Source organism: Falco peregrinus, chromosome 12, assembly GCF_023634155.1.
Source record: "Falco peregrinus isolate bFalPer1 chromosome 12, bFalPer1.pri, whole genome shotgun sequence".
In the NCBI taxonomy this organism is placed as follows: Eukaryota; Metazoa; Chordata; class Aves; order Falconiformes; family Falconidae; genus Falco; species Falco peregrinus.
The window spans coordinates 6,251,837-6,278,516 of record NC_073732.1 but is presented as its reverse complement, the minus strand read 5'-3'; the positions used below and the strand labels follow the sequence as shown (position 1 = coordinate 6,278,516).

The window sequence follows — 26,680 nt, the reverse complement described above, 5'->3', positions numbered from 1 at the left end:
GATGCCAGACCCTTTGACAGTAGCATGAGGGAAAAGACAGACCCTCCCATGATGATTTGTGTCTGTTCAACTGCTCTGAACCCCCCTTGCTGACCCCCGTTTGCATCCCCTGGAACACTCACAGCATCAGCTCACGTTTGTTCAGCTAATACACCTCAACTAGATTCTGGCTCATACAGTCAGGAGGCTGTCAGGGTCTAATCTCTGCAGAAGAAAATTGTTCATCAGATAAAATAAAGGAGTAGAAGAAGCTTTATAAGGCCATCTACCTGCTTTTTCTGCCACTCAGTCTGTGCAAAGGTTTCTCTCCCTTCTTTTTCCTAACCCACTAAAAACGGGCCCTATGACTCCTCCTTGCTTCGTGCCTCTTGCAGTACTGTTTGCATTTGCTTCTCTTCCTTCCTCCTGCTGCTAATTAGTCCCTAGAGCTCAAAGAGCAAGTTTTTTCCCCTGGTACACTTAGTTGTACTTTGTCTGAAAGGTTCCCAGAAATGGCCAAACCAGAAAATGTACTCTCCCTTAATCAGCACGCGCAGGATTTCCATGAATCGTGTCAACTGCACCCGGTGACCCCAGCAGAGGGAAGCTGATGTGTCCACCCCGCTGCCAGGTTGGAGATGGCTGGGTTTCACAAGAGCCCTTCCCCACACTCTGGGTGTGTGTGGAGGACCGTGTCCTGGTCCCAGCTGCAGTCCTACACCCAGCAGAGGGGAAACTCATGATTCAGTCCAGGAAATGTTTCAAAATCATGAAACTTTCCCCTCTCCCTTCCCAGTAGGCTACATCATCTTGTGCAAGCTAAGGGAAGGCGGTGCTGTTCACGAGAAAAGACGCAAAAGGTGATGCACAGCATAGAAGGGGCAGGAGCTGGGGTAGCCCCTCATGCAGGGACAGAGAATAACCGCGCAGAAGAGAAGGAGGGGGGGTGAACAGAGATCTACAGAGAACAAGCAGAGAGCATCAGAACTAGTCCAGTCCCTCAACCAGCTTCAGCTCCACCAAGTCAGGCACATGTAATTGATCTTTGCATTTCTGCCTGTTTTATAACAGGTGGATAATTTGTTTCCATGAGCCCAGCAAACCCTCTACTTGAAATTATTTTTGGAAGCGGCTAGGAAGCGCAAGTAGTAAATCACTGTCTCTTGAAAACAAATTATGATGGTAAAGGATTGATTTGAAGTCTGGCAGTAACTGTGGCTGTTTTCACTGGGGCATGAGAAATTCCTGGGGGGGAAGAAGTTTCTGTGACACTGTCCATCAGGTCTGCTCACTGCTGCACTAAGCTCGGGTGAGTACATTGCTTTCTTTGCTCGTGCTCAGCCTCCTGCAGAACTCCTGGCTTCTTCCCTGTGACACAAATAATTCTTTTGCTTCTCCTTTATTAGTTATTTTTAAAAATATATTCTTTCGTGATGGAACATGGAAGAGGATATTACCATCCCCTACCAGGGGAAAAGCACCCAAACAGACCAACGTCCGCCAGCGCTTCACTGTTGTTACACCCCACCAAGCCTTGCTCCTGTGCCCGGGAGCAGCACCAGCCAGAGCCACCTTTATAAACTGCAGCAGCATCACCTGTTAGCCCTGGTACCCAGGGGAGAGATGGAAGCCCTGAGCTAATTGCAGTAACGGATAACTGCCATCCCAGCCCAAATCCCGTCGCAGAACCATCAAGTCTGGCTGACTCAGCACTCAGCAGCCTGCTCTGTGCCTGCCCTGCTCCCCGGCCAGGCTCCCTGCCCCACAGAGATAACTGAGCATCACTTCAAACACACAACCTCCAGCAAACCAAGAGAGGCAGTTGAAAACACGACAGGCTAATCTTAACACGTTCATGGGCTGGAAGGGTCACTCTATGAAACAACACAGACTGTGCAGAGGAGTTATCTTTTCTACAGATGCTTTCTTAATTAATCTCTTCACTAAATAGGTTGCTTAGAGGCAGCAGGTGAACACAAATTAAACTGGGTTTATCCACATCAAACACCCATCCCTTAAATTCACCATAAATTTTTACTACTAGGGTTACATATGCACTTTGTTTTGTAGTTTTTTGTTTCTAAACCCTGCTTGGTTTTCATTGCTCAGTGAGTATTTTGGCTGCGACCAGTGTTCAGGTTTCCATACTCAGGGCAGGCAACCAAGTCCATACTCCGAGTTTCACTGCACTCACGATTAAGGGCAGCAGGGGCACCTCAGATCGGAAAATGCCGACACAGTTGGTTTTAATGTTTCATACTCATGCGAAATCCTTCCCAACTGAGCTCTTCTGCAGAGGCTGACAGCTTTGCTCCCCCAACGGAGCAGCTCGCTGCACCTCTGGCCCTCGTGCAAGCGCAGGGGCCGTAGCCAGCTCCACACAAGGGACATGCACACACACGTGCCCAGCGGTTGCTCCGCCAGCAGCACAGCCACGGACACACAAGCGCCTGCCTGCAGGCTCTGCCCACAGCAGCACCCAGTGAGGATTGCCAGGTCCTTTGGGCTTATCCTGCTGTTTCGTTCTGGTTCTCCCACCTCTGCCCAGCTGCCCCTCCTCATAAAACTCATCTAGGAAAGAGGCATTGCTAATTCCTTTGTTAGATCTGGCTCCAAAACTCATTCAAAAGTGAGGGAGAAGGGATGGACAGAGCAAGATAAAGTGGGATTTATTCCTTAGCATACCATGCAAACAAAAAAAAAAACCAAACCAACCCAACCCCAAAACACACAAGATAAACAAGTTCACCTGTGTTGGCTGAGGTTATGTTTCAGCACAGCTCAGTGCTCCCTCCACCGTTCCGCCCCCCCCCCCAACCCTCTCCATCACGTCCATGCTCTCGCACAGCCCGCTCTTCCTAGCTAACACTGCAGGCCAGTCTATTCTTGTATCCAGAAATTAAGCCCCACAGCTATGGGCACAAGAGGAACTCCCAGGAGCCAGTGCATTTCATTCATGCAGCACTCAAAACACTGGCATTTATTTATATATAAATGTTAGATGCCTGACCTTTTTGGCTGCTGGATCACCTAACACTGGTCACAGTGGGTTTATGTGCTGGTCACAGAATTTTTATTCCTGTTTTGAGACGGAGTTTTCCTTGACCCCTGGGATAACAGCTAGCTATGCCGCCAAGCGCCGGAGCACAGACTAGCTGGCAGCCAGCCAGCTCCCAGCAAGAGAGGTTCTTGCAGGAAAATCCGTCTGCCAGCAGCAATCCAGCACCCGAGGAGACACAGCCTGCCTGGTACCGCGAGACCTGCACCAGAACCTCCCCTTGCCTTTCCATCCAGACCAGGGTGGTTGTCTCCAGCAGCACCCCTGTTGCCTTTTTGATGTGCAAAAAACCTGACGGGGCATTTTCCAGACTGAAGGCTGAGAAGGGCCAAAGGGCTGCAGCCACCCTCCCGGGTCCGGCGGGACCACCCAGCAGCACCAGGCTCATGGTGCAAACAGAAGATGCTGGTCATCCAGGTAACCATGTTGAACACTGACAGCATTCCTGATGCTATGGAAATCTATGGGAGATACCTTGATAACAGATGCAGCTTTCATTTCCCTCTAATTTCACAGTATTTCGAAACAATTCTATGTCCAGGCTTCCCCCCCCTGCTTTCGTAAACGCTTAAACCCCTCTAATCAGGCTAGATAAAAATCAGAGAACAAGCCAGATAAAATAACATTCCCATCGAGCAAATGCCTGCAGGCAAAGGGGTAGGTGAAGGTTAAACTGACAAAAGAGACTCTTAGACTGTAACAGAAATTTACTGATGATTAAGCAACTATAGAAAAATGGCTGGCGAGAGACTCACCCACACACATGAACTTGACTACAAGGGGAAGGGGCAGAAAAGCAAAACCCAGAAAACCAGACAGTTTTCCCCACAAGTTTTCAAGCTGCTTAATATTTCAATGCTCAGTGGCGAGAGGCTGATGAAAACAAATTATATTTTTATTTATTATGAAGAAAGGCTTTAATTCCCGAGAAATTTCAGTTTCTCATTTAAAAAAAAGATATTTCAGCTGACACAAAAATTGTGTCAAACTTTTCCAAAGCTGTTTTCCCTAGCGCACAAGGCTGCCGACAAAAAAGCTGCATGTTTTCTTACTTGGCTGTTGATAGCAAGAGTTGTCCGAGCTTGTTGCCATCAGCTGTGCTGTACAGTTACCAGTAAAGCCGTTTGGGCTCCTGACCTGAGAGAGGTGAGCTATCAGTATTTGACTCTGCCGTTGCAAGGAGGTCATGCAGACAATCCGTAAGATCTAAAATAGATATTTCTGCTGCTCCAGGCAGTTTCCTTGGCTTCACGCAAGAGGCTCCCTCCACTCCCAGCCGCACAGTGTGCTTTGCCATGTGGCTGAAACAAATCCCTCACATCATGGATGGGGAGCCAACCCCACCTGGGCGCTTAAACCAAGCACATTGCACAACCTCTCACCTTTTCCCTGGCCAAGCACAAATCAAAGCAGCCAGCATCGCTTTCATTGGCAATTCAGTTAGCTCCATCCCTACCATGCTTTTAATAATGGGATATATCAACAACCTGACTGCAGGCTGGCAGCAGTGATCCACCAGTGCTCCCTGAAATCTCTGTGCCACAGCAGACCGGCTGTGCTTGCGTCCCAGCACGCAGCCAGCTCTGTCGGGTAACATGCTCCTACAAACCTGCAAACAGGCTGAAAAACATTTGCTCCTTTCTATTCTCTGTATTACTACATAGTCAGTAATAGCCTATTAAATAAAGACACAGGATGACTGTTACAGGGCTGTCCAAACATTTCCTTTCTGGCTCTCTCCCCTCTGTACTACATTTCAATCTAGGGATAATGAAAATACAAATTGATCTAAAATATTAATGGAAAAACCCAACCACCCCAGAATAAATACAGCATCCAAACCACAAGCAGGCAAAACGCCCTGTCTGGACTTTACTTGTCCCCTGGAGCGCTGAAATATTGCAGTGGCTTGTTCACGGAACACTGGCCAAAGCGACTTCTTTTATGCTCTTTGGGCTTGGTCTTCTTTCACTGACGTGCCTGGTTCGTATGTCCAGACGAAGGGACAAGGCAACCAGCTGCTTCCCCAGCTCTGCTCCCCAGGACCCCGTCCCACTTTAGCTTATAGAGACACTCTGATCTCAGCACCAGTTCCCACTTAGTATGAGGACATATATTTTTCTACAAAACAGTTCAACTTCTAATACAAAATATTACATCCATGGTTTTTTTTCCAGACTGTTCCAGGAGCTTAAGTGAGTATAAAGACCGTAAGATGAAACTCATCTTCTAAAAAGCGAAAGGACTAAAACTTCTCCTAACTTGCTGTTCCCAATGTACATGTGACTGTTTTACAGGGGCTTTTTGATGTTTTTGGGATGGAACAAAGCCACCACGAACTCCAGCAACAAGTCCTTGCCCTGGTGCTGTTGCATGCTGCAGCGGCCAAGCAGCCCCCCAAGGACCCCCATGTCCCTCCAGAAGACACCCCAACAGCCAGGGGAGCTGTGCTGGTGCCCCGCTGCCACAGCTCAGCCAGGCTGCCGGGGGAACACTGCAGGCTGCTGCTGTGTTTGGGGAGGCTGAGTCCAGACATCGAGAGTTTTGCCAAATAACCTCAGTTTGCAGCTTTGTTTCTCATGAAGAATTGCCCATCTGCTTCCTCACAGGTGGTTTCACCAATAAGCCATTTCTCTGTTTCTCAAAAACTTCCCTAATCAAACATTGGGGGTTTTGATGGGAGTTTTGGAAGTAATATAATTTGGAAGTAAATAAAATAAAAGCCACAGATGCCTCTACAAATAGGTTCAAAAAAACCCCAGGAAACCAAAATAACAACACCCCCCCCCCCCCCCCAACGCTACAAAAGCCCGTGTTCTAAAGGCTTTCTGCCAAAACCCACCCACCCACCCAACCCCAACAATAACAGAACAGAGACCCAGAGCACCCTGCCAAGGGCAGCTCCAAGAAACCATCTGCCTGCCAAGAGGTTATCCTCCACGTTGCAGATGGTCTCTCTCTAGTTTGGATTGCGCTGTACCTTAAACATCTCACTTCACTTTTCAGTACAACCCTGAAGAGGTTACAAAGAACAGCAGTTATGAATTAAAGCTCTACTAAAATTTTAAGGGCATATATTGGATGTGTTTCAAAGTATGGAAACTGCAGCTGAAGCTTGAGAAACCAAGCATCTCAGGGATAATTTTTTTATTATTATTTTACTTATCAGCTTACAAAGTTATTGCACCAAAGAATAATTTCCTCCTAACACCCAGTGCACAAACAACTCTCTAAATATGCAGCACTCAGCTGGGCAAAGCCCTCACCTCTAGTAACCTTCCAGTCTGTAAGCATTAAGACAAAAGCAAGCCTGATTCCAAATTTTTAGCAGTGTGGTTATCTGAGTATTTGTGGAGCCAAACGGGCCAGCCCAGCCCGTGTAGGCTGTGAGCAGTGCAGCTGCATTCAGTTACACCAGGTGAAACCCCGCAGCATTCAGCTGTAGTCTGTATCGTGTAATTTTACCCAGAATATTCCCTGTGACCCCATCAGGAAAGCTGGTTGGGGACCTTCTAAAGGATCTTCCTCCTGGACCATTTTTGGAAACTGAAGGGACAGATGGTATCTTCTACAAACAGAAAAGTGTTGGAAAGCCTCAGAAGTACAGCTGGAGAAAGAATTAAAAACAAACAAACACGGAACAACCTTCTCCCTCATTAACTCCGAGCACAATCCCAATATTATGACAATATTTGTCATCCCAAATGGAAAGGAAACCGTGAAATAGCAGCATTCTGTGAGTAATTACTTTTCAAATCCCAAACTACATGGAAATGCCACCTTTCAGATGAGCTTCACACTGCAGCATGCCCACACCGGTGCCAAGGTATCTATCAAGAACTGGTATCACATTGCTTTAATTACCTGGCATGAGCTGAGCCACAGTCACGACACGCAGAGGTCCAGGTGGCTGAGTAACATGGAGGAAAAAGTTAATTGGATGTTTTTGATTGCTGCATGAGTTGGACCCATTTCAAATTGCCCATGTTAGATCTTTCCCTATATATATGTACAGGTGTCACATTCAGGAATAACCGAACCACTACGGGCTTTGGCACAGTCACCAGTTGCAGCTGCCCAGGAGTGAGGATGCAGCAACCTATCCGGAATTCTTTCCTGGAAGTAAAAACATCTAGCCCCAGATCAGACCATCAACAACCTTAAAACCCAGCATTACATTCAAGAGACGGCAGTGCCGAGGAGAAACGACTGCCACAAAACCTCCACAGGATCAGCAGGTTGCCCGAGCAGCCTGCGCTGGGTGTCTCCAAACCGCTCTCCAGGGCGATGCAAACGCTGTATAACCCGCCTCATCCACTGAGCCTGCCCAACGCGCTCGGAGCTACCACAAGTTATTCCTGTTGGAAGGTCTGACACCTTCGGTTTTACCACCCAACGCCAAAGCCCTTCGCGTGCCCCGTCGGAGGCACAGCCACCTCCTTCGGGGCAGTTTCCATCCCCACCTCTGCACCACCACGCAGCACATTGTGCTCGTTGCTACAAGAGTCTCTGTTCCAAATAGATATTTTGTTTTATTTTTACAGGTGATCGTAAGCTGTCTTTTCCTTACAGGGATGCGGTTTGTTTGGTGGTGGGGTTTTTTTTTTTGCAATGCTACCAAAAGCCTTCCCATACTCACGCATTACTGCGCCACCCATTGCTTTTTTTATCCCCAAGCCACAATTGCAGTAATAACCTAAATAACACCAAATGGTTTCAAATAGAGAAGCTGAACCCATGAAGCGAGGCTTTTGCTGAGGTTGTATTAGCGGATGAAATCAAAGCAATGGAAGCACTTATTGCTAATGAATACACATCAATTATTTATTCCCAAGCACACAATTTTTAAAGGGCGGTTTGTTTTCAGATTACAAAGCACACCAGGATTTTTTCAATTCATTTTATCCTTTCAGTGATATTGTCTCTAGGTGGATTATTCAATTCCAGTACGCATTTCTACGCTAATATTAGTTTTGCAGCTCTATGACTGGTGATTTTTGTATATGCAAGAATCTGTTCTGTCTTAGAGCATACAGATTTGGCTTTGGTGCATGTCTTTGAGGTGTTAAATATTTTGTGGCTTGTGACACATACTTATGTTTTCTTGACAAATTGTTAGTTTCTGTTCCATTAACCCTGTAACTTGCGGCAAACACCACCTGTATCTCTGCTCCAGCAAGTGGCTTGTAACTGCCCCAATGCTGTTTGGAAACATGCAGGATGTTAATAAATAAAAATATTCCTGTGCTGTACCTTGCTAGCCTTATTTCCTATGTGCAAGTAAAACAGTTTGGACTCTCCATGCTTTCACAAGTAAGTAGGCAAAGCAACTTGAGAAATGGGATTGCCACCATTAAGCATGCTCCAGAAAGATCACCTGTGAAATACTGCAGCCCTAAAGGGTTTCAAATCCTTCCTAAACATTTGGGAGGCTTCAGCTTTCTTCCCAGGCAAAAAGTCTGGCAAAGCTTAGGCAAAAATAAATTCCCACTGCTGGCTGAGGTAACAGCAACAACAAAAATCCACTTCCAGAAAAGGATTCAGCTTTCTCTGTCTGCACTTAGCATTAATTTAGCCTACTATAGCAAATGGTATCTCGCCTTGCAATAGGAGGAGGCAGTGCCATGGCTATGGAACGGATGGCACTGGGCTTAATGGCTAGTTAGCACAGGCAGGGGCAATCCAGGCTAACAGCAGGTCCAAGGGGGTTTTGTTCCAAGAGCTACTGGAAGTTTTTTTTCTGCACACGCCCCTTCAGCAGAAAACGCATTAAGCCCATAGTCCAGTGACCATACAAACTTTTTTAAGCACGTTTGCTTTGCCCTTCGTGGTTTTCAAGCACACGGGAAGGGCCGTGCTGGGCTTTCAACACTGCCGATCCGAGCGGTTTAACTGGGCGGCTGCAGGCTGTGCCCAGCACCCGCGCTGCTGGGTATGATGGTTTTATGGTGAAGCAGCACGAGAAACCCAGCAGCAGCCCAGCTCTGTGCACCCAAGCCTTCACATAATTCCCTGCCGTAGCCTTCGTACCATTCCCGACACACGACACCGGGGAGACGGTGGCTGTGCTTTATTTGTGCTGCCCTGTAGTTGCTTTTGGGATACTTCAACCATTTTGCTGGATGATACAATCCAGGTGATATCAATTTTATTTAAGAAAAAAACAACCAACCCCCCCCAAACCCCACAAAACCAAAACCACAAAAACCACCACAAGCAAAACAACACAAACACAAACCAACCCCCCAGATTATAACTTACACCTCCAAAACTGGGGTGAGATTCGAATGGATACAGCTCCCATTTGTTTCAACAAGTATACAGCCCTATACGTTCTGATATTTATGGGCAGCTCATCATTCAATTTCAGCAAGTAAATTTGCTATCTGCAATGGTTGTCATTAAAGGAGTTGATCGTTTCATAACAATTTACCGGAATTTTTTCAAAACTAAGCATTGTAGCAGTGTAACCAGCAGTACTGTGGGGCATTCAGCAAGCAGGCAAGCATTCAGCCTTCTCTTGCCTGCTCTTCAGCACTTTTGACACCTGAAAAAAATAGCTAAATGACTCAAAATTCATTCCTAGCATCTTTTTTTTTTTTTTTTTGTGATAAGGAAAAGCCACCTAGCTTTGAAAACAGGCATTTCTCTGCACACAGAAGCCCTTGTAAACCCCTAGGACATCCCAGGAGAGACTCCACATAGTATTCGTGTGCAAATCCAAGAATCGGGTTTAGGGTCACGCTAAACTGATACAAGACAGCAAATTAATTTCAAACAGTTCGAAGCATCGGGCAAGCACACCAAAGGATGCAGCAGGATTACAGCAGGTACCTGCAGCACAGGCACCATGCTGGCAGCGTGCACGCGGAGGAGCCTCGCGCTGACCCATGGGACACGTCGGCTGTCACCCACCAGAGGCATACATCACATTGCACTTTGGAAGAGTTTTCAAATACTCTCTCCTGCAATATCCAGAAGGAGCGTTGGCCCCATTTCAGGAAGAAACACGGTGTCCGAGCTAAAGTCTCTTCAGCCGATGGGAATTTTCTCCCCAGCTATGAGGGCTTGCTTCATAGCCTGACACCTAATTTTAAGCAGATGGGTTCTCAGCCACCCCCTCCCTCACTGCGAATTAAACATAAATACCAGCTGCGCTTTAAAAAGACCCATATTAGAAGCAGAACAAGCAGAAGTCCTTCGGGAGGAGGACGACCTGCAGGAGAGGCAGGGGGGTAACTCCCCAGGACATTCGGGGTTACTAGTCACCTGCAGGAGGGAACAGCCAGCTCTCAGCCTGGAGTCATCCCGCAGGCTCTCATTCATCATGCAGCAGGCCAGCCATGGTCAGGGCTGGAATCCGGCAGCACAGCACCCTGAAAGGTGGGGACCCAACGTGCAAGTTATTTTTACACAGCGCCAGGGGAGAACTATATTTAGCATGATTAACATTTACTTCAGTTGCTATAGTGACCGATTTTATTTGTCTCCTGCGTGGGATAGATGGCTAGTTTCTCCTCCAGGCCTTAGGGGACATCACCCAAAAAAAGCAGCGCTTTTTTGGTCACACGGCTGGCAGATGAAAGAACACCCAGCCCCCAGGAAATGTTTCTGAGTTTAGTGGGTTTTTTCCTATCAAACTAGAAGCGCACTTGATAGCAGATGGACAAATTACAGCAGAACGACACCAGCACCTTAACCAGCCCGTAAAGGGTTTTGTCATTTTTTTGTGCTGTTTTGGCAACCAGAGCAGAGGGAATATACCAGGTGGCCCCTTTTCTTTTCATAACACGAATAAAAAAGCCTTGTTTTCAAAACCACCGAACACCAGCAGACTCACAGGCCATGGCTGACTTTTGCACAGCACCTTTTTCTTCCCCCTAAGTTTCCTTGCAGAATTTTTATCATCTTTCTATAGAAGCAGCGAGGAAGCAGCATCAAATGCTCTTGCTCTAGCCACAGTGTTCACACATCATTTTGCTTTAAAATACGTTATTAGTTTTATGCGCTTTGGCAACAAGTAGATAAGTGTGGATCCCCCGTCTCTTGTGTAAACTGTATGTAAGCTATCAGTTGTGATTTAAACATAAAAAGAACACATTTGCAGTAGCCTTGAGGCTGCCAGTGAAACTTGTCACTGAGATAACAGAGACCGAGAGCTTCTCCAGGTCTTTCCACAGAATTTTCCAATTTTAAGCAGAGCAGAGGGTGTCTTGTAGATAGTTTTTAATTACAATGGTGGTTTTAATTGTAACGTCCGATGTATGTTCCTCAGCAGGGAGGAAGGTTATTTCCAGCAGGGATAAAAATAGAGGTGAGGCAGTTTTAGGCCATCAAAGTCCTTCATTTAAAAGCTGCTTCTGCTTGGGAGAGGAGTGCCATGTTACGGGGCACTGGGGTGCTGGAGCTGCCTGCTCAGAGACACAGAGGGGGATCGGTCCGAGCTAGCTAGGAGGTACAGGTCTAAAATTCACTGGCCAGTCTGCATTAAGTTGCTTTAATTCCAAGGAAGTGGTCTTTACTCTGCTTTAAGATATAATTAATGTGAAGTAAATTACAGTAAAGTGAGGCTGTTTGAAATCCAAGTCCACATGAGGGTTTAAAGCAAGTTAAACAACCTGCTTTATGAAAGTTAATTCAGATCAGCTTTCGTGAATATCATCGTGTAGCCAAAAGGCCTCCAAAGAGTGAACACTGGGTTGTCAACAAAAAGCCAGAGTCCATCCCTGCCCTGCCAATGCCTGGGTCCAGCCCTGGCATCCACTCCTTAATCCACAAAATGCACCACAGCTCTGGATGCATCGCGGGCTATCAAAGGGCATGCATCCATCACGGACCTCTGCTCCTGCCAGCTCTTTCCCATGCCTCCCATGAGGTGAACACCACTGTATTTATTCGGGTTTGTTATTCAACAGAAGCTGCAGGGCAGCACCAAGGAGATGCCTGGAAGCGGGACCACTGTGAGCAGAGGGCTGGGGGAGTCAGGGAAGCGCCTGCCCCCGCAGCTCTGAATTGGCTCCAGCACCATGTACCCCCACCAGCCACACACCAGTGACGGCACTGGCACATGTGTTCCAGGAGAGCCCCTGCTGCCAAGTGGCCTCCCCAGCCTCTCCAGATGCTCCAGACCTCAAACGCCTTTACCAGGCACCACCTCAAATTTGTTGATGGAAGCCAAAGAGCTTAACAAGCTCAAAGGATGCTTGCTGCTACGTCCTAATGGCAGCACATTTGCCATGTCACATATGATGCTGCTAAAAGATGAGACTTCTTATTGCCTTCTGTCCCAGAGCAGCCAGCATTACACACCATAACCATGTTTTCATCAAATAAATCCAAGCCTACTGCTCATGCCTAACAGACCCTTGCAAAGTACCTCCCACGTACAAGCTTTAAGAGCCTGGAGTGCTTCTGAAGGCAAAGACATTGCAAAAAGCTCCACTAATGAGGGTTCATTCAAGTGTCACACTTATGATCTAAAGGTAGTAAAAATGCACTAAGTGCCAGCCACCAACAAGTTCTAGCAGCAGTCACTGTGATCCCAGAAGAAAAACATCCTTTCAAAGGAGACACGGGAGGAATGAATACAGAGGGTCCTGTTTCACTCACTCTAAATCATCGGCTGACACAGTTACACAGCCCAAACTAGATGCCCAATGGAGCAAGGATTTCAGTATCTATTAAAAGAAAGATGTAAAATAAAAGATACAACAGGATTAAAGTGAAAGTGCACACAATCCCATTTCATCCCGAGAACTGGAAATAGATTTATACAAGCATTATATGAACCAATTTACATGCCTTGGCTTTGGGGACCTGCCTGGGTTTGGTAACTCATTCACATCAAACTGCAGTGACTCCTACAGAGAGGAAAAAGATGCCGTCTTGCACATCTACATAACCCAAATGCAGCCAGTAACCTGAGGTTTTCCTGCACAAGTTCTTCCATAACAACCTTCCAGAACGGGCTGCCTGGTCCTTCGTGTTTATTTGTGCCCATTGATGTTGATCCTTACCATGCAGAGGCGTTTGCTTCCAGTATGGAACCACTGCATACGTGCTACCGAGAAGAGGGATTTAACTCTCACCCTTAAGCTTCAAAACCTCAGATCCAGCCACGTTGCACGTTTTCAGCATAACAGAAACCAGGGCAGAAACAATTGTGTAACGAGCAGGTCAGGTACAGAAACTGACTTCTCCAAAAAAAGTTGGTCCTTGAGGATGTATGTGGCCTCCTCCTAACCTGTCAGGAGTGTGCCAGCTGGAGATCTTCACTTGGGAAATAACCCAGTGGCCTAGTTTTCAAAAGGTACAGATTTTGGGGTTCTGGAGTTTCTCGGTACCTCTGGCCCCAGCCTCACACACATACAAGGCTTCACTTGAAGGCTTTGAGCCGTTCCCTCAGCACCAGTATGGGCAGTCTGAGCTAAGCTGCATTAAGCCTGTGCAGGATCCAGCCTGTTTAGCGAGCTGTACGTTTGACTATAAAAAAGATGAAAGACTTGGGTTCCTGGCCAGCCTCCCTGGGTGAAGTTCTCAGGCCTGAAGTTGTCCCTGCGGACCTTTGAAGAGCCAACCCAACTATGAACAGTCCATGAGAAACATCTTAAAGTTTAAAATTAGCGTGAAAGCCACTGTGATCTCAAATAATCTCAGCAGAATGTTTCACAATCTTTTTCCATGGGGAGACCTACCACAAGCTCTCCACAGCCACTCCCCAGAGACCCCTTCCATCAGCTGAGGGTCCCCGCTCCCGCAGCACCCTGCCACAGCACCGCCAGCAGCGGCATCGCGCTTGGGATGCGGCTGAGTACCCAACTCAGCCACAAACATGATGCGTAGGGGTCCGAGTAAGGACCCCTTTGTGCATCACATGGGGGATAGCAGGTATTCTCTAGTCACATCAGGATCTTCCATGGCAAAAAGCCCCAATGTCAATCATGGTTTTAGTCTCAAAAGGGCCATCTAGCAACTGAAATACAAATGAGGTAGAGGAAAACAGAAAAGAAAAAGCCAAGATAACTCATTTGTAAATTTGGTAAATAACAAAACTGTTCCTTTCAATCCAGCAGTAGAAAATGTCTCATAACAACCACTTCACCTTTAGTATAAATAAAGATGAGACTTTTAGGTTTTTTTGAAACTGAGGTTTGAGTCATTCCTCCCAATAGGATGATCACATCTTATACGAGGCTTTTATAATTACTTTGCTCCTGAGCTGGTAAAATCATCCCTGGTACTATTTAACTTTTTGGGGATGCTGTTAAAGCTGTGTCCAAACACCCCAGGAGGCAGTTAGGAAGCAGTTTATTAGACTTTAAACTGCTGCAAACTCTTACAGCAGGATTTAAGACACCCATGAAAACCTATCACAGGCTGAAAAATAGGAAGGAAAAAAATCTTAAAGGATTTCTCCTTATGTGATCTTTGAGAACAAGGGCTTAGCTGTTTGCAACGCCTCTAAATAAGCTGTGCTTGGGGGGAAATGAATGGTGGCTAAAGGTAACTATCTACGGACTACAACAAAAGCACCGAAAAAGGGTCACGTTAAATTTCATCAATGCTTATTTTGAGCTTGGTGACAATGCAAATGCTGCAAGACTTTCATGTTCTCTCCCCTTGTTAACAATCCTAGGAATAACTGAAATATAACTAGCGCTGTGCTGTTACTAGAGAGGCTCCCTGGATTTTAACAAGCATGTGATTAATGAATATAACAAAAGCTGTTGCTTTCCTTCAACCAGTTAAGAACAACTCTCTTTAAAAATGAGTGGAACTGCAGCGTTAAAGCAATTACAAGCCAAAGCCACTCTATTTGCCAGTCAACTGTGGTAAATTCAGATAAAACTGGTTTAATCCAAACATGGGAACACGTTCAGTTATAGATACCAGAATACAACCACAAGGTTAATCTACTACATATAATGGCAAATACAGCCTCATCTGATCAACACCTGCTGAAGCAGAAAATAGGAAGGATTTTTTTATTAAGGCTTATTCTAAAACTTACTGTTGGGCTTAGGCTCCGAATATGAAAGGATGTTGCCCACCAGACTGCCCCACCCGTGCCTGGCTTCCAGAGACCCCGCTCATCTCGACGGGAGCGGGACTTCTCCACCCAGCGGGCTCAGGTTTGGGCTCAGGTACAGTATTAAAAGCCTGGCACTTGACTTGCCACATTCCTCAAGAGCAGCAAGGCACTCGGTAGTGCTGATTTCATCTGGAGGCAGATTTAATTTAACAATTCCAGGAAAAGGCAGGAGAAACCCTGTAGGGAGCCATCACCACACGAGATAACCCTATAGGAAGTTCCTTCTTAATTCCTGTTTACCAGGCACTCCTGTTCTTCCTGAAGCAAAAGGGAGTAAAAAAGGTTTGGAATAAAATTATTCAGGTCTTAATATATTCTTGTTATCCACGTAATTTCCCACCCTTTCCTTCAGTGCAGCTAATTCTCAGTGGAAAAGTCTTTTTATGATCAAGTTGAAGCCTATTATCTCTCGCCGTACTAAATGAAAGTCGTGTTTCTTTTACTACACAGCATGAAAAAGGAGGGCAATTGTGACCCCCGTTGCATTCGATAGCTGGATCTGTACAAATGCAGCACAAACACCACATCTTTTATAATTTAGTGGGTTATTCTATCGAACATATGTAAGATACATCTCAAAAGAGTATCATAAGACATGTAAGGTCTAGGGAAAACAAGAACGTTTGAGAGTATGCAGTTAGGAGGACTAACAGTCCAAGCTTTCTTTATTGTCAGAATTATCTAACATAGCACAGCACTTTATCATAAAATAATTTCACTTTGCATAAAAGCACAGAAGATGACAGAATAAAAATATGTTTATGGAACAAAGGAAGATTGATTAATCAAAGCAACAGTAAGAGCTCCATGCAATCTTATTTCTACATATTGTTTAATATAATTTGCCTAAATAGATGAGTCGACTCATCTATTAAAAGAAAAAATTTTAAAAAGGACTGTCCATTAAAAAAGAAAAAGGACACACTAATAAATCACTGCAAATAAGGTTTATAAGACAGGCTTTTCAGTGCCAAAATATCTCTAGCTGAGCCTGTCACTGCTAATGAAACCAGAAGCACTGGTTCCTGATTTGGTGTCACAAACCAGCTCAGCAGCATCACCAGGTCACTGCTCCTGGAGTGACCCCATCCCTGGCCGAACCCCCACACTGCGGTACCGTGCCGCACATGCTCCCCCAAAGGCAGGCATCTCTATCAAGGCTTTTATCACCATCTACATTTCTGAGTGGGAAATGCCTCTATCTACTGAACTTTCCATCTGACACCAAACCAGAGGAGAGGTTTACCCCCACACTGCATCAGAAAGTTGCTCATTAACCTGGGAGGTCATAGACATGCCCAACAAACAGGCGTCTGCGTTTCCAAGAAGAGAGAGGGGATGTTTATTTTAGTTGTGCTTCTCAGAATTTGCTTCCAGATAACAACAAAGTAATTAAGACATGGGGCATAGAGAAAATCCATCTAGACTTGCTGGAACAGATCGGAAGAGTGAAGTGGTCACGGCAGCTAACATGCTCTGCAAGGCTGTGCCTCTCTCCAATGCGTGCACCCCATGAAGGGACCCACCCTCCCCGTCAGGAGTCCAGGTCTGACCCATCTGTCAAGGCAGAGCTTCAGTTACAGATCAACCGCGAGATCCAGGCAAGCAACACTACAGCTCCTTAAAGCATTAGCTTGTCATGAGCAGCTCCGTAGGTCAGATGTCAGCTCTGCCTTTGGGTGATGCACAACCACGCTGTGGGAGCGTCCTCGCTGCAGCTCACATCACCCCAAAGGGGTTTCAGCTTACGGCTTTTCACCGACAGCCCCGACTGCACAGCAGGTTTGTGTGCCGATGCCTTTCAGATACTGACTTACTGACTCATGCGATTTCTCTGTCTTGCAGACAGCACCAGTGTAAATACCATTTCCCCATGTTTCGGTCATACAGGTTCCCCACCGGCTTCTTCAGGACAACTGGCTCCGTTGCTCAAACAGGTCTTTATGCCCGTCAGTCCAAGGCTTGGGCTACAGACACTGCAGGCTGCACTGCAGTGAAAACAGCTGAAGCATTTCAGCCTCCATTTTTTCCACCTGCATCTTTCAAGAATAACTTTAAGAGCATTTTCTATTTTGAATAACATAAACAGCTAAGTATTTGCTTTTTTGCCTTTCCCCCACCCCCCAAAAAAACCTGGGGAAGAGTGATCTCAAGCTGCCCAGATGACAAGTCATTTCTTTCGCAAGTTTGTGGTCGATCTGCAAACCAGAGCACTAGATGCCTTCAGCAATCCGTATCTTCTCCTGAATGGGTTAGCAGGGAGAAAGCTGAAGCTAATTTAGAAGCTGGCATCCCAAGAGTCAGGAGGGAAAGCGAGGGGGAGAAGACATGCAGGCACCAAACCCCTGAGGAGTTCCTCCTCACCCACTTGCATACTGCAAAGCTCCATGGAGTAAATCAGTCATCACACTTCCCCCAATTGCCTTCCCAAACACTCTGTGTGTTTCAATATACCTCTCACCGAGTCATCCCCCAAAGATACACCACAGACTTGTTACTCCTTCCCTTCAGCAAATTTCAGTCCGAGACTGGTGTGTTTCTCATTACTGCTCCTAGCAGCGAAGAGCAATACTGGATAAATTAATGTGTAATTGGAAGAATGACTCAGAGATTAACTGAGGCATTCAGTCCTGGGAGGATAAACGCTAATAACTTTGGCTTCCAGGAAGAAAGTATGTCAGAAAATTATAATTAGACAAAAAAAATACATGCATGAGGGGGGGAGTCACATATTTAAATGGCTGAGATGAATACTAAAATGGTGTAAATTTTCTCCCAATTTATTAAAAATAGATAGGAGTATGAGACTCCTGACCCTGCCCAGCAGCGTATCTCCCATATGCTCGTAGCCAGGAAAAGGAGACCCCCCCCACCTGGTACCACTGCCCCAGCTGCCCCAGCAGCTGCCCCATCCACCTGCCCAGTGGCACTGGGGAGAAGGGGCTGGTGGGGCTGGGGGCAACCCCTTCCCAGCTGCAACCCCTCCTCACACCGAAGCCTGCAGGAGGACACAGAGCAATCCTTCATGTGTTATTTCTTCCCACCACCTATGGTCCAGCTCACCCACCAGTGCAGCACCACCCCTGGCTGACTCCACGTACGTCGAGGCAGTCGGGGACACAGCCCTTCTGGTGTCCAAACCAGAACTAATGACCTGGGGATATTCCCCAAACCAGTACAACTGCTGTTCTGAGGTGATGCCAAATGACTTTGGAGGAAAAAACCATCAGGCTCCACATTTTTCAAGGCTCAATAAAATCTCAAACAAAAAAAATTTCAAATCTCAAACAATGCAAGTGACTCTTCGTTTTAAATACTTCATTCCTTAGTTTTGTAATGAGAAAGTTGCAATTGTGCAAGTTCATGATGCATACCGAAAGCTGCTTTAATTAAAATATATATTTTTAAATACTATTTTTTCTCTGTGGGACGTATCTATTTGCGGGTGGGGGTGGGGTGGGGAGGGCTGTGGTTTTATCCAAATTGATATATTTAGGCTTTATTTTTTGCTCTTTTCTTCCAGCCAGATATCTAAAAGCATCAAATTACTAATCCTGAGAGAGAAACTGAGGAACAGCTGTGGTAATAGGCATTAGAAAGCTTGTTTTAGACTACACCAGTGACTTTAATTACTTCAACATGCTACAAAATTAAGCAGTCTTTGAAGCAGTAGCGAAAGCATCAGCCAACCTACGACAACCTGAATGCCTGAAAGCACTGACCTTGGGAACTCAATTAAGGCAGGCAAAATTCATTAAATTGTAGCTGAATGAAAGAAACCGATTTTCATTTACGCATGTCCTTTAGTGTAAGTGTGAAAATCCCCCCTGATTACACCTGCTCACACTTCGGAGCACATGCAAACATTTCCACTACCCAAATTCCAGCTTGTGCTCCATCCTCTTAATGGATCTTGCTGTACTGTTGGAAATACTGAATCTGCAATATACGTACGAGGAAAGTACCTGGAGACTTCCATCCTCTCCCAAAAGACAAGAAAAGGAGGCTACACATGGCAAAAATAGAAATTCTCCTGCATCGACAACACACTGCCATAACATACAGAGACCCTCAGCCCGGGACAGCCCTCCAGCGTGCGGGTCTGCATGTAGCACACCGGCAGTCATCTGTTACCAGCGCAGATTCATGACCTTTCCCAACTTCAGAATTAAAATATAAGCACACACCAGACTAACAGGTATCACAAGTACAATACAGAAGGGCAATCTGGCCACATATGGCAATATTATGGGTAAACTTGTGCTCAGGAAGCATGCGAGAGCAGAGCCCTTCAGACCCCAAAAGTTATCCCCAGAGCCGGGAGTGCCCCTCACAGCCATTCTTGATTAAAACACCATTGCTTCACTCTGCACCTTTGCTTCTTCCCCTTGTGCAAGTTTATGTGTACGTGTGTGTGTGTATATATATGTGTATGTATACACAACATACACATCTCATATGGCACTAAAAGCCCGCAGAGTCCCAACAGTACAAGAACAGACTCCTTAAATCACACTGAACAGCATATATCTGGCTGAGAAGCAACCCAGCACGCTGGCACAAATTCACTTCTGGCACTCCGCTGGTGGAGCGCTGGGTGCTCACCATCAGCCACGCGAGGGGAACAGCTCCAGGTTCTGCACCAGGCAAGGGCTTGCTCAGGCTTGCAAATGGAGACGGTTTCTGGACTACAGGATTTCTGATGAGCACCCGTGTATTTGCTTCAGTAGAGGACCTTAAAACATTAATACTGCAGCAAAACATGAGGACACTCATGACTGCCTGCTGGGACTGAGTACCAAGTGATGGAGTTGCGTGCCAAGTACTTTGCCTGTTAGATATATGGCTGACAAGATGGGGGACTTTTTTCTTTTCCTTCTTCTTTTTTTAACAAATAAAAGCTTTCCTGAAAGTTACTTCACAGCTCTTCCCATTCTTACTGAATATGCCATTTTCCAGTTTTTTTCCCTGCCGATCATTAAGCTTTTATTATGGTTTGACAAATGAACAAGTGCCAAGCGCTGCCCTCCATGGAATAACCACCTTCCAACTTCAAAGGAAGATCTCTTTTTAAGGGCTGTGCTCTTGGAAACCGCTGTATTTGGTTCTGCCAGATCACTGTCTTCATGCATCAAAGCAAAAGGTACATTAGCAAATAAACATAGAGGAAATATTTAACTTGAGGGAAGCTCAGCAAGCGGTGAGGAGGGACTCTCCAGAGCACCCTTTGAGCAAGCAAACTCTATGTGACTCCCAGTCTCTCCGGTGCATAGGGTCAAATAGATTTTACCAACCCATGGTGCTTCCACAAGCACTGCAATCCTCAGCCTTGTACTGAGAAACCCCTGCAGCCTCAGCCCCCCATGGAAGAAAAATATAAAACATTTCTGGTAGTTGCTGATGCACAGAGAACCTCTGAAATGCAACTTCACAACTGAAAAACTCAAGCAGGATACTCAGGTGTTCCCAATAGCTTTGGGGAGTTTGGGGTGATTAAGCTAATGATGGTTCTGCCTTATGGGGCTTTTGTACTAAAATACTTGGCAGAAACAGCTGTATTCACCTCCGTATCGTTTGTACCGGAGATGCAAAACAATCTGCCCTGGCACAGTTTCCTTGTACCGAAAGCAGCGCGGTGCATGTGGTCCCACGTATATTTGTTGTGCAGTCCTGGTACCTCTTCCTCAGTACTTTAAAATCCATTTACGGTCACATCCCTCTTACCACCCTTTAATGATCTCGCTGCATTACCTCAGGTTCATCTGCTTCAGCAAACCATGAGGCCGACCTTTCCTGGACCCACTTCTAGAACTTTTCTGTATTTATTTATTGTTTTTCCTCTGAGCATCTCCCTTGTGACCATCCACTCAGTTACAGCTGGGCACCGGGGGAAATGTAAGACCTTGGCTAACAGAGGGGTATGCTGGCAAATTGCCCTTCACAAAAACAAAGCATGACTTCAGGTGATGGTAGCAGCTCAGCTGCTATTAATTTGTGTATCAGCTTTTCCAAAGATGCTTTACTGCTTACGCTGGAAGACTACTGAATGAAGCACCCACCTAAAGCTGAGGCTATGGAAATATCAAATCCAGCTCGACAGAAACCATCTGCTTGCGAGATAGGATGGATAGCGAGCGATGATGGGATGAGACTGCTACATGCATACAGGTTTCATAAAGCAGAAAGACACTCACAACCATCACCATCCCTGTCCAACTCCCCAGAGACCCTCCAGGGCAGGGAAAGGCGCTGCGGGGTGCAGCACAGCCCCGCCGTGGTGAGTCCCCAGGGACCCGCAGGGGCTGTGGGAGGCAGCGTGGCCATTCACACACTTAGGGTGACAGGGGGCAGTCAGAATGGGAGGGGAAGCAGGGGGCAACACAAGCTTCCTTTTAATATTAGTAGCTTTATAACAGAACTGAAAATGAATTTAACTTAGGCAGTTTCCTCTATTGTCCGTTTTATGTCAAACAGCGATGAAAATAGCTGGTTACTTGACATACCACTTCCTTCTTCACGCAGACCATTTATTTTTTTTCCATCCTCTGCCACACGTGACAATGCTGTATTACAGCACTATCATTCATTTCAGTATTAAATAAAAGCTTAGCATTAAAACAGAGTAAATGAGAATTCCTTCAGGGCACCGCTGTGGGGCACGCAGGCAGGAGGATGTCGGGAGGCAAGAGACTGGCACACAGAGCTGGATGAAACCATCACCATGAAGCCTGGCACACCAAACCCTCACCCCAGACCAGCTTCCAGCTGCAGGTGTCCTTACGTACCCCAGATGCACCCACATTCCCTCACTCTGCCCTTGTTTGCTTTAAACATCTTGAGAACTGACGTCTGGAGAGACAGCCTTCCCTTTGTGTGGGACACAGCGAGGGAGGACATGGGTTTACTGGGCTGGCACAGAGGGGATGTGCTTGAGTTTCAGGGTCGTGAGAAAAAGACACCCAGAGGCTGGCACTGTTGTAATACAGGTTGCACAGAGCACCCAGCCAGCCGTCCCCACCCAGCACCTGTGCCCCAGAAGAACCTGGGTAGGGTCAATGAGAAGTCAATCCAACAGTGACCGGGTAAGCTTCATTTATGAAGACGTACCTGTTTTGCGGCTTTTTGTTGGCATCCCACACCAGTATCTGCAGTCGGATCATGGCGTGCAAAGCAGCCACTCCTGGCTACAGCTGTCACCTCCACTTGGTGGCAGGACCAAAATGGTTCAGACCAAGAGGCACTGTGCTCACCCCTGGGGCACAGGGACAGCTCAGGATGGAACCTCAGAGGCGATGGGGTGAGGTGCGTGCAAAGACAGCTCAAGCTTCAAAGCTTATTGAGGAAGACTATGAAAGGCTTGAAATCACGGGGCAGAAAAAGCACTCCGCACGCCTGGCACCCCTGGAGCAGCTGTGGACCTGCACAGCTGGACAGCAGCTGAACACACAGGGTACACAGCTTATCCATAGCGCTGCCTCACGCCACTCCAAAGCAGGAATGCCAAATCGCTACTGCCTTGGCCAAGTCACTCACCCATCTTCCTAACCAAACAATGCCTAGAATTTGAATAAGAGACCTCCTACCTCATTTATGCAAATTAGAACTCTTCATCATTAAAAATAAGGAAAGCATTTATCTAAACAGTTGGTCACAATTAGCCTGGGCAGGCTCAATTATCTGCCACGACAGTCTGACTTAGCAAGATTAATTCCTTCTTGTCATAACTGCTTTGAACATCTCAGCCCTAACAGACCAGTAAGTTTTCTTCACAGTTTCGTTAAGTTCTTCAGCTTGAGTCCCAGTTCACCCAGCCCTTACGAAGAGCCTTGAACTGGCAGCTGGGACAGGACAGCACTTTCTAAATTACGTAAAACACTCCATTTCCCTACCAACAAATTGCTTTGCAGTTTGACCCAGACACAGAAGGTCCAGCTTTAACTCCTCGCTCAGCCTTCTTCCTCAACTCAATTGCAAATGCCCCCTCACACACATTTTCTTAAGAAATGTGGGCCTTTCATCTATCTTTGATAAACCAAGAAAGAATCAAATAGATAATGTCTATGAAGATACCCAAGGAAAAACCAGGCAACCAAGAGAGGAAACAGATTCTCAGTTCATGAAAACGAGTTACAGCTTCCTTGAACGCAGGATACTCCACTGATTTATCCCAGTTAAAGGTCTGGCTCCATTCCATTTTTGAGAAGTATTTTAAGCAGTATTGCAGCTATTCAGCATTTCTGAATAGGCGTGGAATATTCAGCCAAGCAAAGTTCCTCCTCTGCATACTCGTTAAGGTTTGTGTTTATGTAACACTTCAGACACCATAAATAAGACTGATTCTGTAATATATAAACCACACGTTGAACGTGCAATTCGGTTCTCCTATTTTTATGTTGCTGGACATACCTGCAACTGGCTTTTCACAAATACAACCTATTTTCACACATATTCCTGATTTTATTTTTTTTTTCAGAATGGAAATAAGTGCTACAAATGCTAGTACCACTTCCACCAGCCAGGACCCTGCCTTTTGTTTTAGTTTTTCAGTGTCAGAGATTAGTCTTTCAGCATCAGAGAAGGACTCAGACATGGCACATTCTGGCAGGTTAGGTTTACAGAACTGAAGTGGCCCAGGGCACTTCAGCATCACCAGAGCAGCACAAGGTAAGTCAAGGGCTCTGCGTGAATTGCTAAGGCTTGGCATGGGTACCACCACACACCAGGATGCTCTTCTGCAGCAGGATTAGCACAACCTTGGCTGATTTAATCACCTCGTTACAAGGACCCTCCTTCTGAGGTCTGCATTGATACAAGGGGACATGCAGAAAGATTAACACCGCTCCTGACCACATCTGTGGCCCCTGCACTGAAGGGGGTGACTCCCCCCATTCACCCCAATGCCACAAGGCAGGCACAGCCGCGGCGGGGAGGGGACCACCACCGGCACAGTGCAGCCACCCGTCCTTCCCCAACACACCCATTCACACCGCTGAGAAGCGTCACCTTCTCTTTGACGAGCCGACAGCCGTAACCCCAGGAATCCTCCCAAAGCCACCTCCTCAGAGAGGACGTGGAGGCAGCTGCTGCCCTGCTCACAGAGCGACCAGCCCAGACGGAGATGCTGAACGCTCCTGGTGGTCTATTACAGCAAACCACCCTCCGCCACAGGGGCTTCGCAAACCCACACAAGGTTTTACAACTCCTTGAAACTGAAAAATACGCATCCACACACTAAAATCGTAACTTGATCCGATTGTAACTTTTTCTGACATGCAGAACAGCCACCGGCATCTACTGCAAAGGGGCTGCCCACAGGTTATAATGGCATCGGCTTGTGGAAGTGCTTGCTGCTGGATTTGTAAAGGAGGCCAGGGCCAGGCAGGAAAAACACCGCAAGACATTTGCATGAATGGAAATAAAGACATTCAAGCTGGTTTTGCTCCCAGGAGTGCAGCGTTCAGTGCACGCTGACCTTCAAGCCCAGCAGCATGCTCAGCGCTGGCACGGAGGCAGGAAGGCGAGCTCAGGGCGTTTGGGGAAGTATCTGTTTCTGTTTAAGATCTGGTTTCTGCCAGAAGTTACTCACACCAAACCAAACCGCTTTCAGTCGACTCCCTCTGCTCCTCCCCTTCTCTGACTTTCAGATAGTTATTTGGATCAAACTGCACTAGATACGTGCTTTCCCAAACCATTTCCAGGGTCAGTTTTTCCCTGTTCACCTTCCATTCTGCCTTTGCAAGCACCCATGTATCTTCCCAAAACATACCTTGAACGGAGGTGTGGGTGGTTGTTTTTTTCCAAATACTCATTGCTTACATTTTCTTTCCAAATTAGTTTTGTTCATTGTGCATTGAACAGAAATTATGGGTAGAGTGCTAAGCTTCAAGCCTGAGCTGGCTGTCAAAAGATGCAATTGACATGAAATTCTCCCTTCATCACACGTGAAATGGCAAAGATAGCTGTAGGCAAGCAAACAGGCTGACACAAACACCCCAGGGCATCACCTCAGCCTCTCCCAGACACAGGCAGGAGTGCCTGCCCTGCCACTGGACGCAGGCTGCCTGCAGGCAGAGGGATGCCTGCCAGCACACACACTCAGAAAAGCAAATAGGCGAAGGAACGATATACCTGCGAGCTGCAGAGCTCTCCCTGTGGGAGCAGTGGATCTGTGGCCCGAGAGCCACCCGAGCACAGAGCCAGCATCCTGCAGGATAAAGAGCAGCAGAGGCTGCTTCTCTAGAGGAGGAAGGCAGTTCACAGGACTTGGATGAAACAGGGAGTGTGAAAGCTGGCCCATACAAGGGCTCCTTTTTCAGTGGAGATAGCATGAGGCTGCTGAGTTTGCAACCCTCTAACACAATCCCCCCAAAAGGATCCCTCCACACCCAGCTCCAGAACAGCAGGCAAGCTGTGCATGACCTGAGCTGTGCATTACCACTGCCAGGAGATGCCAGATCTCCGTCATGTTATCAGGGTGACTAGTCCCAGTCTTTCATACTGAACCCATTTTCCATACCTTTCACAAGACAAGGCTGCCGAGCAGCTCACCGAATTTAGCACAAAAAGAGAAGCTACTTGCTTACAGAGCAGAGAGGGCTACATACCAGTCTTCCTTCATCCGTGTTTTAAAAACCAGCACATCCTCTTCCTTGCAAGTTCTGCCTTCAGGAAACAGTCCTGACCTGTGGCTCCTTCTCACCTCAGGTGAGGCACAAAACCAGCTGGGTCACAGCTCACTCCCACCATTCCCCAGCGAGCTCATTAGCTCCAGGTGATGCTGTGCTGAGTACGATGGCTGCAGGCAGCTTCTCTTCTCAGGACACCCAATAACATGCCCAAACCCCCACCACAAGCTCTTTCCCACCTTCCCCTATAAATGCACCAGGGAATTTCCATGACATATGGTTTCTGAAGCATTTCCTAGGAGCTAAGATACATATATGGCCATGCACACAAATTATCTGTGCCAAGATGAAGCTTGATGCTTCTGCACTGTGCCTTGTATTGTCACCTGAAGCATGTGAACGTGCTCCCCTGCCAGGCTGGTACAATTCACAATTGAAAAGAAATATCCACAGTGCTGAGCAAGAGCATCAGACTTTGTGGTACACAACAGAGAAGACTAAGCCACCAGTCTTGTACCCATACCTTCAGCTGGGTGCGTGCACAGAGAACAAAAGGAATACGTGGCTGGGGTGGCTCGTCCTTCTCTCCAGGAAGTGCCAGCATGGATTTCTTTGGGTTTTTTTATACTAGTGTCTTGTCAGATCTAGCTCCCACCCAACCACTCTATTCTTTTTGGGGAGGTGAGGAAGGGTGTGTTGACTCAGGTGCATACCATTTGGATTTCTGGAACTTTTATCTTTTTTTTTTTTTTTTTTCTTCAGTGAAAGCCAAACAACCAACCCACAGGCCATCTTGTCAGCCCAGACAATGAAAGCTCTCCTTCAAAGACAATGAAGTCCAACATTCCTCTGCCAGTAACATACTGTCATGGCTTCTGCATTGCCCAAATATTTCCTCATCCAACCATGAGGCCCTGACAGCTGCGC

At 46.7% G+C, this 26,680-nt stretch overlaps 3 long non-coding RNA genes across 9 annotated transcripts in view; 2 read left to right on the top strand and 1 right to left on the bottom strand.

The window, feature by feature from the left end:
- LOC106112147 (uncharacterized) overlaps positions 1 to 25,721 on the bottom strand; it is a 58,856-nt gene extending 33,135 nt beyond the window's left edge. The window contains exon 1 of one of the 7 annotated variants that reach the window (XR_008749349.1): positions 22,236 to 25,721. This is a non-coding gene — a long non-coding RNA (uncharacterized LOC106112147). Of the gene's footprint in view, positions 1 to 269; positions 1,360 to 15,047; positions 15,202 to 22,235 lie in introns of those variants that run through there. The other 6 variants (XR_008749350.1, XR_003552340.2, XR_003552347.2 and 3 more) reach the window with 6 other exon arrangements.
- On the top strand, positions 2,802 to 5,815 carry LOC114010730 (uncharacterized). The gene is made up of 2 exons (XR_003552349.2): positions 2,802 to 3,454; positions 5,335 to 5,815. It is a non-coding gene; the product is annotated as an uncharacterized LOC114010730 (long non-coding RNA).
- Positions 15,378 to 18,911, top strand: LOC114010731 (uncharacterized). Its single transcript, XR_003552351.2, has 2 exons — positions 15,378 to 16,910; positions 18,652 to 18,911. It is a non-coding gene; the product is annotated as an uncharacterized LOC114010731 (long non-coding RNA).
- Positions 25,722 to 26,680: the final 959 nt, after the last annotated feature.